Genomic DNA, 6000 nt, shown 5'->3' with positions numbered 1-6000 from the left:
CACTTCAGTCACAAAAGACAGAAAGCAACAAAAAAGCATGGAAATATAAGTAATGTACCTGAAACTGCATAAAGTACATTAATTAACATCTAAGTAGCTAGAACAAAAATAAGTTGTAAAAGGCAACAAAAATAATCATGGCAGACATATTGATAAAAGTAGATAAAGGCTAAGAAAAGATCTGAGCCTATGACAGACATTGTTAGGGTACCAGATACAAAATAGAAACATAATATAATGCAGAAACCAAACAGACTGCTCTAGAGCACAGAGATGATTTTGGAAAAGGCTCTGGCAGAATGAGAGGCCTTGTCAGAGAGATTAGAGAGGTCCCGAAGGGGCCAGAGAAACCAAAGATGTCTTGGGATATGATGAGCTCAAAAGGGAATCGAGCAAAATATGGTTGCCCTCGGAATGGACTGCAAGTGCACCAAAAAGATGAGAGAACCAAAAGACTGATGGGGTTAATGGTTGCAGACTCTGGAAAGGTTCTGAGGGAAAAAGAGGGGTTCAAAGTGCCCTCTGGGACTAAAATAGGGCTCTGGGGCATAGGGGATATCTCATGAGAGCTCGGCGATGGGAGTGGGAGAGTACCAGTAAGCCTCAGAGATAACAAGGCAGAACTCTGAAGGGGATTTTGACAAAGTACAGATGATGTTAGGGGGCTGGGGACAGAATGAAGGCATCCTAAACAGCAAAGAGGAAGTTAAGGGCACTTTGAAGAGCGCAAAAAAAAAAACCCAAAATCAAAAGGGAGTTGAAGTGCTGGCAGTGCTGTGGGGTATGAGAAAGGACTCGGAGGACACAGCTTTAGAAAGCAGGGGCATTATGAGGGGGCAGGGTAGGAAAAGAAGGCTCAGAGACGCAGCGAGGGCTTAGGAGTCTTGGGAGGGGGTCTGGGCAAACTACATGAATGAATGAGAGAGGAACTGAACGGAGATACCCTCGATGGCAGAGAGAAACATGACGGGGCGCCATGTAGCAAAGAAAGACGAGAGGCTCTGATGGAACAAGAGACATAGGGAGGTAAAATGCTAGGAGAGGCTGTGGAGTTTGAGGAAGGTCTTGGGAAGCTTCGTGAGGGTGGAGAGGCGTCGAGCAGGGCGGGTAGACAAAAGAAGGCTGGGGAGGACAAGGACGAACTCGGATGATCATCTGAGGGGAGTATGGATGTTCCCATGTGGCCGGGGACTGAACATAGGAATCCTAGGTAGCATAGAGGAACAAATGACAGCTCTACGACTCAAAGATGGACCCACCTAAAATGCTACGAGATGGATGTGGAGGGCCAGGAAACTCCTGGGGGGCATCGTGACCAGGAGAAGAAAAGTCCCGATGGAGCCAGAGAGACAGAAAAATGATAGGAAGCATGATGATTAAATCCAGGGGGAATCTGAACTGAGTAAATGTTGCCTTGGAGGCCAGGGAACTAATAGAGGCAGGGCGAGAAGAAGACAGAAGAATGGGGCTGGGTGTTGAAGAAGAGCCTGGGAAGACCCTCCTGACGAGCAGTGACGTTCAGACTGGACTCCCTTGCTTTCTAAACTCCTTCTCGGAGAGGAGTCTGGGTGCGGCTGGATCCAGTCTTAGCCTCCAACTGTAAAGGACAATTCGGACCTGGGTTCTGTCACAGAGTCGGTTTAATACAGCTTGAGCTGGATACCTCGGAAGAGGGACCCCCTCAATACTTTTCCTGTGCTTTGTAAAGCCTCAAAATCTATGACATAAGCAGTTTGTGCCCCTGTTCACATGACAAGCGTGTGTCTCATCTCTGATAAAATTGTTCAGCCATTACGTGTCCTCTTTGATGACTGGAGTTTTGGTGCAAATGCTTTTACCTTCTGACCTGGTTTTGTGACCTCATTGTCACATCTGCACCTGTATTTTATCCTCCTTCTGCTGACTTGGGATAGAATGGTCCCTTTTTTCATTTCCAAGAATTAGAGTTCCCTTTCCTTTGATCATAACGGTCACCGTAGTTCATAATGTTAAGCATATAATCTTCCTTGATGTTACTTATACAATTTCATTGTGTTAGTTAAGTTACAATGTATCAAAGTAAAACAAAACTACTATCCATCCTTCTAGGACTAAGAAGGAGTTCAGCCAAAGTTTGCTATGTTGCTGGGTTACATCTTGCAGGTAAGGCTTCGCCAGTCTAGGTGCTTATGCTAAGCAAAACTTCAGTGTCGGACACCGGCTCACAGATACGGAGTCGGGAAGCCTTCTGAGGGAAGGAGAGGGGTGTGCGAGGTCCACGACAAAGATGAAGATGTACTGAGGGCAACCCTGAAGGCATCTATAGCGGTTGTGACACCATGAGAGGGGTCCTGAATGGGCCAGAGAGACCAAAGAAGGTACAGGGACATGAGGAGGAAGTCCGGGGGGGATTGCAACGGAGTACAGATGTCCTCAGGAGGCCGGGGACCAAATGGAAGCATCCTAGGTGGTGCAGAGGATGATAGGAGGGCTCTGAGGCACAAACAAACCTGAGGACGGGTTTCTGAGGGAAAGAGCTCAGACATAATTTTGTAAGTAACAGGGATTAAGAAAATAAGGAAAAAAATTAAAAAATAGAAACAGTGAACTCAAAAACCAGAATGTGCTAAGGAAAGACAAGAAATAATTGAAACTGAAGACGGCAAAGGAGATAAATGTAGACAGAAAATCTTAAGAGCATCCATGATTAAAGAAGCAAGGAAACAAATTACAAAATAACAATGGCAAACTAAATCGGAGATGTAGAAGGAAAAATTAAAAAGCAACAGCACTAAGGAAAGACAATAAGTAATTTTAAAATGACAGCAAAGGGAACAAAAGTAGGCATAGTAAGAACAGTTAAAAAGTGCTAGCTGGTAGGGTAAATAAAGAGAAATATTACAAAATAGGGATGGTGAACAAAAACAGATGTAGAAAGAAATTTTTAAATGCGATGGCAGTAAGAAAAGACAAGAAATAATTAAAAGAAAAGATAAGCAATAAAGATAAACAGGATAAAAGTAAGGAATTTAAGAAGTGATGGGGATTGGGGAAACAAAAGGAAATAACTAGGAAACATGGAATGCAAAGTGTAATGGAGATGTAGAAAGAAAATTCTAAAAAGGCTCTGCATTAATGAAATAAAAAATTAAAAATATACACAGTGAATGAGATAAAAGTGGACAGAAAGAACCTTTTAAAAGCAAGAGTGGTTATAGAAAGAAAGGAAAAAAAGATAAAAACATAGGGACAGCAAACTAAATAAAAATGTTTACAGGCAACGAAGTACAAAACCAATGCAGAACAAAGAAAAATCGGTATTGGCAGGTTCATAAAAGTAGACAGAGAATTTTTAAAGTGAGGTGGTAAGAGAAAGACAGGAAAAATTAAAAGGTGAGGATGGCAAACTGGATAAAAGTTGACATAGTAAGAAAATTTAAAAACCAAACAGATCAAGAAAAGAGGGAGAAAAAAATAGGGTCAGCAACCTGAATAAATAAAGACAATGAAACAAAATTTTAAAAGTAACAAAGTAGAGGACAGGCAAAAAGAATTAAAAAACACAGACAGGGACCTGGGTAAGTGGAGACACAGAAAGAAAATTTGGAAAGCAACGGGGCACTGGCCATACAGGTAGTTAGAAAGTTAAATAGCAGGAGATAGAGTTGGACCAACAGCCACAGACAGAGGACAGTGGAAGAGGGATGGGGGGGTGGAGCAGAGGGAGTCACTGGAAATAGAGATGGGTCACTGGGTAGAGGGAGACCTACAAATGCAATTTTCACAAGCAATAGTGAAGAAGGCAGTGTGGGAAGAATGAAATAATAGCAGATAGGGAGCTGGGAAGGCAGAGGCACAGAAAGGAAATGGAGAAGGGGACGGAGTACAGGGTGGCATTGGCAGAAGAGCAAAAACTTTTGGGGAGCCAGAGTCTAGGACAGGCAAGGACACGGGCAGAGATCACAAGAAGCATGGCAGGGAAGGGCCTGGACACACATGAGAGGGCGTGTGACTCACCACAGCTCCTGGCGCAGGTGGGAGACTTTATGGCCCAGAGGCTTCTCTCTCTGCCCCTTGCTCCTCGGTGGTGCTGGCAGCCTGACCCTTGCCTGCCTAGGAGTGGGTGGTGGGTGCCTCGATGCTCTTCTCCCATGAGGCATCCCAGAGGCACGGTGGCTCACACATGCAGACGACAGGCAGCGAGCTCCTGGCACTCTGTGCTGGTGGTGCGCTCCGTGGGGGATGGCTGGGAGAGATCCTTCCTTGCCGTGGGAACCGTCTGTGCCTTGCTGGAGGCACATGCCTGTGGAACCCCCTTTGTGTCACTCTTCAGCCAGCTCCAGCAGGCAGCTGTGGCCAGGCAGGCCCCTCGGCACAGCAGAGCCAGCTGTGACCTCAGCCTCACTGGCTGAACCTGAGCCTGGCCCAGCCCAGCCCATCCTCCCCTCATGGGTCTCACCTGGGCTGCCTCAGCCCCAGCTGGAGCCCACTGGGAAGAGGGGCCATTGCCAAAGCCCCACAGCACATCACCCCCTCCCCTGAGCCTGTCCCCAGCAATGAGCTCTGCACCCTGGGGGCAGCAAGTGCCTCCAGGGGCGCAGAGGAGGCAGGAAGTGTTTATTCCTTAATGTGCCCAAGAAATCCCGGCAGTGAGTTGGCTACAAGGCTCAATGCCCAAAGGCGGCAGGACAGAGGGACAAAAGGGAAGAAAAAAGCAAAAAAACCACGAGAGATAGAGAAATAAATGAGACAGACAGGGACCAGGGGAGAGAGGTGGAAGTAACCAGCGGGATAAGAAGAGACAACACACAGGAGCAGGGGAAAAGAAATATGATCAAGAAATACAAAATAGAAACAGGCACCCTGGCAGAAGTACACATTGAAAGAAAATTTTGAGAAGCGACAGGGTACAAGAAACATAAGCAAAAAAATGACAGGCAGATGCAGAAAAAAAATGAAAAAAGTTACAGTGTGCTGAAAATAGAGGGGAGAATTGGGAATTATAGGCAGGGAGATGGCTAGGAGGAGATATAGACACAAAATTTTGAAAGGCATAGGATATGAGAATCCTACCAAAGACTTAAGAGATAGGCATGCAGAAGTGCATAGAAAGAGATAGAGGAAGAGAATTATGAAAAGCGACAGGGTACAAGAACATGGGAAAGAAATTAAAATTAATTTGGGGAGACAGAGAGGGAAAAGTAGCAAGAAAATTTTAGAAGCAAACTGGGTTCAACAAACCTAAGCAAGAATTTAAGTGAAAGGGATGGAAAGAGAGAAATAAAGTTTCAAAAGAGATTGGGTAAAAGAAACATAGTCAAGTATTAAAAGACAAGGACACAAAGCTTAATAGAAGTAATCTGTGGTGGATTGACCTTGGCTGGCCCCTGGGTACCCACCCAGCCTCTCTATCATTGCCCTTCCTCAACGAGACAAGGGGAGAAGTTAAAATGAAAAAGCTTGTAGGTTGAGACAAGGACCAAGAGATCGCTCATAGTCACAAAACCAACAGACTCAACTTGGGGAAATTCACTTATTGTCAATCAAATAAGAAATAAGAACAAATTTAAAAAAAACACCTTCCCACCACCCCTCTCTTTTTCTGGTATCATCTTCACTCACGACTTCTCTACATCGTACCCCCAGACAATGGAGGTGTCAGGGAGTCAGGATTGTCTCTGCTGCTCCTTCCTCCTCGCACTCTTTTTCCGCTCCAACAGCGGGGCCGCCACGTGTTGCCGGGACTCTCTGCTCCACTCCTGGCCAGTGTTGCTGATGGGCTCAGCTTTGACCAGCAGCAGGTCCCTCTCTGAGCTGGCTGTGCCCAACATGGGGGGAGCTTCTGGTGTCTTCTCACAGAACCCACCCCTGCCCCCCACAACTCAGCCAACAAAACCTTGTCACTTAAACCCAATGCAACAGCAATCTACTACAGGGCAGAGAAGGGGGGGCGGTGAAAAAACAGGGAAGGGGAGCCACAGGGGAAAGAAAACAGCTATGGGCTACGGATCAGACAGGAGG

The sequence above is a fragment of the Larus michahellis genome, chromosome 9 (assembly GCF_964199755.1).
Source record: "Larus michahellis chromosome 9, bLarMic1.1, whole genome shotgun sequence".
Classification (NCBI taxonomy): domain Eukaryota; kingdom Metazoa; phylum Chordata; class Aves; order Charadriiformes; family Laridae; genus Larus; species Larus michahellis.
This window is presented reverse-complemented; position numbering follows the sequence as displayed.